This window comes from Vombatus ursinus, unplaced genomic scaffold, assembly GCF_900497805.2.
Source record: "Vombatus ursinus unplaced genomic scaffold, bare-nosed wombat genome assembly UNPS02007284.1, whole genome shotgun sequence".
NCBI classification, from domain to species: Eukaryota; Metazoa; Chordata; class Mammalia; order Diprotodontia; family Vombatidae; genus Vombatus; species Vombatus ursinus.
In genome coordinates, this window is record NW_020947062.1 from 4,202,391 (window position 1) to 4,212,985 (window position 10,595).

Consider the following 10,595-nt stretch of genomic DNA (forward strand, 5'->3'; position numbering starts at 1 on the left):
GCTGGATTTGAACTCAGGAAGATGAGTCTTCCTGATTCCAAGCCCACTGTTCTATCCACTGAGCCACCTAGATGTCTCTATCTATCTGTCTGTCTATCTATCTATCTATCTACCTACCTATCTATCTACCTATGTCTTTCAATCTGTCTTCCTATCAATATATCTATCACAATCTATAATTCTCTGTTTGCCTGTCTATATATCTATCATCTATCTATCATTTATTAGTGGAAGCATCATCATTATCATCATCATCATCATCAAATGCATCATAATTATTTATCTCTTCAGTGAATTTGGGTGAGGAATGGCTCCCTCAAGAAACCATGGAGCAGGGGCAGCTAAGTGGCTCAGAGGATAGAGCACTGTCCCTGAAGTCAGGAAGACCTCAATTCAAATCTGGCCTCAAACCAAACATTTGACACTTACTAACTATGTGACCCTGGGCAAGTCACTTAACCCCAATTGCCTTAAAAAAAAAGAAGAAAGAAAGAAACCATGGAGCACTCCTCATAAACATCTCCCCATCATGTATTTTGGCACTTAAAGATTCATGTGGGTTAGTAAATGTCTAATCCCACCCCTAACACATGCAGTCTATGTGATCCTCCCAGAGTTCCAGGCAGCTCACTAAAACCATGAGTTGGCGGAGGAGGTGCCACTTTGCATTTGGAGAGTTTCTTCATCCAAGAATTTCCTCCATACCAGGGGAATCACAGGTTCAGTCCCTATTCCTCACTCTAAAATAAAAGCTGTAAACATGATCATATATATTGGAATATGCTTGCCAAGGCCAGATCTTGGCAAAACCATAAAGGGGCTAATACAAGTCCTCTCACCTTCCTTGTTCTTCTCCTTTTCTTCCTCCTATTGCCCTTTAGAGGCAGCTAGGTGGTTTAGTGGATAGAGTCTTGGACTTGGAATCGAGAAGACCTGAAGTCCAATCCAGCTTCAGAAACTTACTAGCTATGTGACCCTTGCAAGTCACTTAAACTTTCTTAGTTTCCTCATCTGTAAAATGGTGATAATAATAGCACCTAAAACCAAGAATGTTGCAAGGATAAAATGAGATAATATATATAAAACTCTTTGCAAAGCTTAAAACATTGTATAAGTGCTAGCTGTTCTTCTACTCTCTGCAGCTCTCCCAATGTTTTGTCTTTTTACTGGATCCTCAGAGTTACTCACTGAAGCTCTGTGTGCAGGCTAGTATCCCAAATTCCAAAATGATTCCTTCTCTCTCAACCAGGTATGAATGGTTGACAGCTGGCTTATTATACTGACAGTTTCAGTTGTGTTTTCATTTTGTAAAAATGTTTATTATGGAATGTCAGCATACAAAAAGACCTTTATGTTAGTAACAGAACAAAGAGTATCAGATCTGAAAGATGACTTCAAATCATAAAGTGTCAGAGCCAGGCTGATGGTAAAGCTTCTGAAGGTGTTCATTTTATTGATCCAAAAATACAGACCCAGAGAAGTGGCATTGTGGGTCCATATCTAAAGCCAGCACGTTCTTAGTTAAGGTTTGATGTTGGGACAAAATGAGACTTTCACAAGTCACTAAATATTTATCAAAGGAGGAGGTTTACTTTGCCTTAACACTGCAAGGATATACAGCAGGGATAGAATGGCAGGTAGATTCCCTGGACACCCTCCCACTCATCTTCATTTGGAAACTACATCTGGTCTATAAGTCATCAGTGGTACTGTGACTTATGCGGTCTCAGGCACCCAAGTCCCAGAGGCCATGGGAACACCCAGCTAGAACCTTTTATGCCTCTTGATGAGAAAGCTGCATTAGGGGAGAAATCAGGGAAGTTGGTGCCAAAAGAAATTGCATGGTTGTATGAGGGTTGTATGTGTGTGGAGAAAGCTGTAACAGGGAAGGCAAGGCCATTGGAGGAAGAAAATGCTGGACCTGTCATAGATGGCTAAGTGGTACAGGGCCTGAAGTCAAGAAGACCTGAGTTCAAGTTAAACCTCAGACACTTTCCAGCTGTGTGACCTTAGCAAATCACTCTATCTGCCTCAGTTTCCTGAACTATAAAATGGGGAGAATAATAGTAGCACCTACATCCCAAGGTCATTGTGAGGATGAAATGAGATAGCATTTGTAAAACACTTTGCACAGTGCTTAGCACAAAGTGGGTGCTTAACAAATTCTTGTTTCATTCATTCCAAGGCTTTCTAACTCGATCAGAGACAGAATCAGCAATGAAACCCAAGTCACATGATTCTCAATCCAAGGCTCCTTCCATTATACCCTGGTCAATATGCTGCCTCTCTAATTACCACGAACTCATATCTAGTGCTGAAATTTATTGTGTGTGTGAGTGGTAGTTAATAATTTATTAACTCACATGTATTTAAGACTTTTAAGTTTTACAAAATGCTTCACATTTATTAGCTCATTATTTTTTCCTCCTGACAATGACTATGTGATAAACATTTGTGTTTTTAAGGAAAATCTGCCACAAAACAACTGTACCAAACCCTCATTAGATAAACAGAGAAAGCATTTATTATGTATAAGACACCATGATAAGTGCTGAGCATATCAATATAAGAAAGCAAGATAGTGCCTGCCCTCAAGGAGCTTACATTCTAAGGGAAGAAGACAATGTATTAAGGGGAGCTGGAGGAAGGGGAATGGTTGTTTAGGATGGAGAAGCATGAATATAGCCAGGAAAAAGCACTGAGGCCTGGTTTGTTTCTGGCGAGACAAAATGGAAGCTCACCTCTTTCAACTGGGCAGTTAGACATGTCTTTTCATTCAGAACATGAGATTCAGAGCCAGGCAAGGACTTTAGAGATCATCTATTCCAACCCCTTCATTTTAATGAAACAAAGGCCTAAGGAAGGAACATGCTATTTACAAACAGGTTGTGAATAGCAGTCTGAGACTCAAAGTCAGATCTTCTGATTTCAAATCTGGTGCTTCTCCTAGGACCCCATGCTGACACTGATTTAAACGGCCCTGTAAAAACCAATTCTCCTTCCTGCTAACTTTCAACTCCATGCCCTCTTCATGACAGGGACTAAATCTGTTCAAGAAATGACAATTGGCTGTTCCAGATATTTCCCTAATATTTTTCAAGGCAGAGGGAAAGAAAAGGCAGTAGCATTATGTTGATTTTTAAATACAATTTTCCAGGAGTTTAAGAAGAATAAGTTTTTCATTTTAAAAAGCCAGCAGGATCAGCAGGCAACTAAGTTCTGTTTTAGTTGAAAATCAGCAGGTGGGAATGTAAAGCCATATTTTTTTTTTCTAAACGGAACTGGAACAGAAGCAAAGCTAACAAGTTGTAATCATGCAAGTTGTTTCTTATGTATCATTAAAGAGTTACTTTTTAATGAATATATATATATATGCACACAGATATGTGTATATGCATGTGCAGAGTACATGTGTGAATAATATATATCTATATGTATATTTCCAGCATATAATAGTATAGAAGTTATTTTTTTTTTGCCCCAAAGCCCTTATTTTGGAAAAGACAAAAGGAAAAACTCAATCTCTAGGAATATATGTCAGTGGAATTGTTATGTAAATGAAATGTCCAAGAGCAAAGAACATCTGAACATCACATAAATGAATATGATTAGAAGAGGTCACCCTAGTAAAGGGATTTCCTTGTTTTGTTTTGTTTTGTTTTGTTTTTTCCAATCAGGTTATGTTCTTATATCCCTAGTGCTTAGCATAGTATCTGGCACATAGTAAGCTCTCAATAAATCTTGTTGATTTGACTGACGATAGAATATTAAATGTCAGAACAGGAAGGAACCTTAGGAATATAGAGCATAGAATGTTAGTTACAACTGGAGAGGAACCTTAAAGACTATTCAATTCAATCTCCCCTTTTTTAAAATGAAGAAAATGAGGTACAAAAAGGGGGAAGTGGTCTGCATAAAGGTAAACAACTCAAGGCAGCATTGGGACTAAAATCCTGCTTTACAAAATGAATGCTTGGAAGTCAAATCCTATTTTAAACACATTTGGGATCTTACAATAAAGCTGGATTTTTATTTTTTTTACACAAAACCTTCAATAAATTTAACAAGCATTTATTAAACCTCCATTATTGATTCAACCCTGTTCTAGACTCTGAAGGAAATACAAAGATGAGGTACCTTAGATTAAGAAGTCTACCATTTTAATGTGAGATAAATTATTTTTCTTTGTAAATTGAGAATTTTGTTTATCGTATTTTCTTCTTGGTCTTAATTTGTGATTCCATTTGCAGTAAGAGACTCCTAGTCAGGCTTCCACTAAGGCAGATAGGGTGATGACTCTGAAATATATAGTGCCTACATTATTTCATTTATTACTCATGAAAAGCCTGTGGCACTATGATTAACTATATCACAAAGACAAAAATAACTGAGGCTCAGACAGGAGAAAATCATTTGACCATGGTCATACAGTTAGCAACTTGTATAGCTGGGTCTCAAGCCTTGTTCTGATGACAAGTAGAGGGCATATTCAACCACTCCATACTGTTTCTATGCCCAGATATCTGACTTCAGAATCTCTCTCTTTTTTCTTAAAGGAGTTTTTATGAACAAGATTGATCTCCAGCCTTTCTATTGCATTGAATCATATTATAAATTAACCACAGGCTTAGCCTTTCATGTTTCCTGGTTTTCCAATTATTTCATCAGATTCTAATAATTCTTCATTGCTCAGGTTACTTCATGAGTCTGCTTCACTCAAAGGATCAGGCAGGATCACAGACTTAGGTATGGAAGGGTATGGAAGGGACCTTAGCTATCAGATAGTTCAACTCTCTCATCATATAGATGAGGAAACTAAGGCTCTCAAAGGTTACTTGTCACCAAGAGTTAATTTGCCCAAGGTCACACAAAAATTAAGTGGCAGAACATGGACTTGACTCCAAATCCAGAGGCTTTGTTCTTTCCAATGTACCAGGATGACTCCTAGACAAGAAAAGATAGAATATTAGAATGATAGAACTCAATCTCAGAGACTAATACAGGCATTGGATCTTTTAAATTAAAAAAAAAAAAGACATTTTTTCCTATAGCCTATTTTAGGCAAAAAGGTCACAGAGTAGATAATTAAAGTCTAATCTTCAAAGAACATATTGTCTCATTCCTAATAGGCCTCACATATTCTGGACTTGGTCAGCAAGTCAGTAAGACCTGAGTTCAAATCCTACTTCAGATACTCATTGGCTGTGTGACTCTGAGCAAGTCACTCAACTGTCTAAACTCAGTTTCCTCAAACTGTAAACAAAAAAAAAAAAGGTGGGTGGGGAGGAAAAATAATAGCACTTACCTTTCAGTGTTGTTGAATGGATCAAAGGAGATACAGAGCACTTTGAAAATGTTAAAGTGCTTTATAAATTGTAGCTATTATTTGTAGTATTAACTTGTAAAATAAGGAGAGTGGACTGGACAATTTCCAAAAGCCTCTCTCAGGACTAAAATCCAATTCTAAACATAGGCACATATGGCTCTGGCTTCTGTCAAGACTCAATAGACTATGAGACAATACACTTAAACAAGTCCCTGAGATGGCTTGGGTTCCCAGAAAAGGTAAGTCAAAGAGTAGGAAAAATAAATCCGTTACACTTGGAAAACAAAGAGAGTTATTAGCTCAGATATGCATGAAGATATTAGACAACCTCAAAACAGATTTGTAGCTTCCCTGGAGTATCAGGGAGTTTGTTTCAGTAGATGCATTATTTACAAGATTTAATCTCAGATAATCTTTATCTTTTGTTTAAAGCATCTTTATCTCACTAGTACCAGACCACAGGAATCCTAAGGCTCATGGCTTCTTAGGACCAGCACATAAGGAATCATGGCCAAAAGATGCAGGAATATATATGTAACACTCAGAGAGGGTAGATTAAAATGAAAAAAAGAAATATAGGTTATTTGGAGTCAGTGAGGTGAAAAAAAATACAAATTGCAAATTGAATGCATTAAACTGGTTTTTCTTGATCAAATTTAGGCAATATGTATGGAGATAAAATAGGAAAGATTAATGATAAAGATACCATCACAAAAGGTTAAAACTGAGCCAGCTTCCCATAAGAAATATCCCAGTAAAGAATTACAAGGGTTCTTGATGAATCAATGATCAATACATACAGAGGGAAATATCAGGAAACTGCTCTATCTGGTCCAGAACTACAAGAAGATGTTCAGAAGTCTGCAGGAGCTCTGTGTAGGGACAGAGAGAGCTGAGGTCAGACCAGCCTCTGGTAAACAGGGCTTTGAAGTCAGCTAACCCCAGGGTGTTGGAGCTGCAGCAAGGGTCGAGGCCAGATTGTGGTATATTACTGCGCAAGGAGACCTAGACAGTTCCAACCTGGGCAAAGTATGCATGCCTCAAGTACCTCCAACAGGCCTAAATTCAATCTGGTACTCAGTAGGGGACTCTCAAGGGAAATGGGTCATCATAGCACCTGGGCAGCCCACAAAAGGCACCCTAAACAAAAGTCCCCACAGGAGATGTAAGACTAATTTGATACTCATCAGATATACCATAAGATTAAGAAGATGGAGACAAAGAAGAGTCAGATATATACCAAGACTCTCAAGGATTCTGAGGCCAGAATAATCTCCAAAATGCATCTGAGGACTATGTGACAGCAGCATCAAGGGACAAACAAACTTTCAATGTACTTGTGAAATCACAAGCACAAAAGAGACAAAGACAGCCTTTGAATCGGGCCACAAAGGAGATAGAGGTAGAAAGTGAGACCTGGTGCCAACTCTTAACTGGCTTAAACTCCTTATAATAGGCCATAAATGAGGAAGAAGGGAGGGAGTATTGGCAACCAGCCACCCCATGAAGATTTGTAACAAGACAATGTTGCAGTGTCATCTAGGCTACAGTGAGGACAAAACCATTGGCCAGGGCCAGTGAGGGCAGTGGAGGTCTGATAAAATAGAAAAAGCACAGAACTTGGATGTTGAACTTGGACTCATGGGACCTTAGTGCAAATCCTAACTCTGACAATTATTTCCTATGTGGCCTTAGGCAAGTCTTTAGACTTATTTGGGCCTCAGTTATCTCACCTGTAAAATGAGAGTGTTAGACTGGATGATCTCTATGGTCCATTCTAGTTCTAAATCTATGATTCTATGAACCTATGAACCCATCCAGGACTGTGGGGAAGGGGTGGAGCCCAGCCCTAGAACAAAATCCTAAAACAGAAACTGAAGCTAGAGACATGAGTAAAGAGAAAAAACACTACTAATACAATAACAATGACAAAAATACCAAAGCGCCTAAGAAGTAAAAACCAAAAATGAATAATTCTACAATAAGGGCAAATAGAATTAAGAATAGACTGGCCTAAAAGACTCTGAATGGTCAGAGGAAAAAACACAAGAGTCAAAAAATAAATTAATTTGAATTTTTGAAAGGAAAAAAAGTAGAAAGCAAATAAATAACTTACAAAAAGAGGTATAAAAATGACTTAAGTAGGGCACTCCCTGAAAAACAGATTAGAGAAAACACAATTCAATAATTCAAAGAAACACCAAGAAATAATAGAACAAAGGCTGAAATATTGGGAAACATGTAAGGTATTAACCATCAAAAACAACTCAACTGGAAAACAGTAATATAATCTAAACATCATTAGAATCCCTGAATACCATAAATAAACAAAAATTGTGGATACCACATATCAAAAAATAACATAAAAGAAAACTGTTTAGATCTATTATTGTCAAAATGAAAAAGAAAAAAAAGGATGTATTCACCAGTCATCTCCTCTGCTTAAGTACACTCAGATATGTCATAGACAAAATCCAGGATTTCCAAATCAACTACAAAATACTGAAAGAAATCAGAAAAGACTTCAGATACCAAGGAATAACAGCCATGATCAAATAATATTATTCTGATGCTTCTCTTAAGAAGAGGAAATCTTGGAATATGATATCCCAAAAGAAAAAAGCTTAAATGAATAATAACTTTTCCTGTGAAGTTCAGTATAATTCTACATGGGGAAAAATGGACCTTTAATTGCACAAATATCACAATCATAATTATTATCTTTTAAATGTAGCTCAGGAAACAAAAAAAAAACTTAAAAAAATGTATCTAAACAATTGAAAGGGAGTAAATAATGGTCATATACTTACATTCTAATTGTGGTAGAAGAGACAAGTGTTACCTCAGAATTCAAAAATCTTCAAGGTCCATAGTCAGTTAAAAAGAAAAGCAAATATAGGGCCTGGGGGGCAGGAAGTGATTATGTGTTATTTTGATACATTTTAGATAGAAAGCTGGTCACATAACCAGGAAGAGTCAAGTTCAAGGCTCACTCCTTGCATAAATTGGGTATGTGACATAATGGAATATTATTTCATAATGTGAAATGACAAAAGATATAAATTCAAAGAAGCACAAAAAGACTTGCATGATGATTGCACAGTGATAAGAGTAGAATGAGGGGAACTATTCTAAAAGCATTATAAGAATACAAAGAAAATAATGAAGAAAGACTTTAAAATTCTTGATATATACAATGATCAAGCAGGTCTCCAAAGACCAATCTCTCTACCTCTTGGTAGAGAGAAAATGGACCAAAAGAAAGAAAAGAGACGTGCATTTTCACACAGAATTGATATATAAATTTAAATAGTTTGATAGTGTATATTTGTTATAAGAGAAAGCTTCTATTTTGGTGCCTGGGATTTGTGGGTAGAAGTTGGGAATAGAGATAGTGATACTGACAGAGGAGAAGAAGAAGAAGAAGAAAAGATGATGATGATTAAGAAGAGTATCATCATTTTTTTAAATACGCAAAAGAGAGCAGAAAACTTCTTGGAAAAGGACACAGAAAAACAGAACAGTTTTGTTGCTGTGTTCAATTTAATAAGGACAAGGTAAACATCCAGCCCTGCAGGGGTATGCTGGTAAATATTCAACAACCAGCTCTCTGAATGGAAATAAAAATGTATGTGCAACACACTTTTAAAGTTAATCTGCATTACTAAAATTTTCTCCATCTTTTTTTTAGTCTAGAAATCAATAAAGCAATAAATAAAGTCCTTACTTATAGTATTAGATGATTTCCAAGGTATAAATGCTCACTTTGAACATTTAACAATCATCTCTCAAAGAGCTAGTACAATCCATCTCCAGTATTCCCCTGCCTGTAATTTCACTGGGAAAGGAAACTCCAGATGGTTCTGGGCATCACAAAGAACCTTGAAATAATTCCCCAGAAAAGCAGTTCTCAAAACTTTTTTTTGTCTCACAACATCTTTATACTTTTAAGAATTATTAAAGACCCATCCCTCCCCTACAAAGAGCCTTTGTTTACAAAGGTTATTTGTCTCAATATTTATCATATTAGAAATGAAAATGTATCTCTTGGTAACATTATCAAATAGTTTTCACCTCCAAGGCCCTCTGAAAGAGTGTCAGGGACTACCAGGGTCTCCAGACCATATTTTGAAAACTGTTGTCCTGGATGAATTATAGGGGTATTTAATCTGCAAAAGAGAAAATTGATGGGGTTGGAGGGATTGGGAGGAGACATGAAGATGTTCTTAAAATAGATGAATGGCTATCCATGTGAAAGAGGGTCTAGATTTATTCTGATTGGATACGGAGAGCAGAACAATACATGGAAAATGCAGAGAATCCAAATAAAATTCAATGTAAAAACAAAGCAAAACAAAACAGAACACGTCTACTTAACAATTAAAGATATGCAAAAGCAGAAAGAGCTACCTTGAGAGGTAGTAGGTTCCCTATCATCAGAGGTTTTTAATCAAAAGTTGGGTAACCACTTATCATTTATGCTGAAAAAAAAAAGGATTCTTGGTCAGATATAAGTTGGATGAGGTAGCCTCTGAGACTCTTTCCAATCCCAATGTTCTGTGATTCTGGAATGGCTGTTAGCAAATCCATTAATTAGATTCCTGCTGATGGCTTTATTTCAAAGACTGCTGTGTGCTCTCCTGCAGGACAGTCTTGATGTGAAATTATTGAATGAAACTGAGGACCAACAGTGCAACTTTTGTCATTCAAATCTACTGGTGAAATTCAAGCAGATCATTTCTTGCTGAGAGGCAAGAGGTGACACTCCAGTGTCATGATTTAAACAGACCTCCAATCAAATAAACAAATGTTTACAGTTGGCAATAGAAGCAGAAATACTTTACAAAGCAAAAGCAGCTGTCCAGAGTACCTAAACTGACTGGCTTAGTAAGGAAGTTCATTACATTGAATTGTATTCTCAACCAATTCTACTCACAAGAAACAATTCATGAAGGTTTGTGGTTATATACATATATGCATACATGTGTATGTATCTGTAATATATAGACACATATTATGCATACTAGTATAGAGTGTGTATACACCTAGAATAGATGTAGATATAAGGTGTGTGTGTATATATATGTATATATGAATACACTACACACACACACAAATACACACACACACACACATACACACACACACACACACACACACACACACTATAACCACAAATCTTCATGCATTTTTCCTTGTGAGCAGAGTTGGTTGAGAGTATGTGTATGTATGTATGTATGTATGTATGTATGTATGTATGTATGTATGT

General features: G+C 36.7%; 1 long non-coding RNA gene across 1 annotated transcript in view; it reads right to left on the reverse strand.

Moving 5' to 3' along the window:
- Positions 1-3,448: 3,448 nt before the first annotated feature.
- Positions 3,449-10,595, reverse strand: part of LOC114033645 — a 155,361-nt gene continuing 148,214 nt past the window's right edge. Inside the window, exon 5 of the long non-coding RNA XR_003568003.1 lies at positions 3,449-4,944. This is a non-coding gene — a long non-coding RNA (uncharacterized LOC114033645). The remainder of the gene's footprint in view (positions 4,945-10,595) is intronic.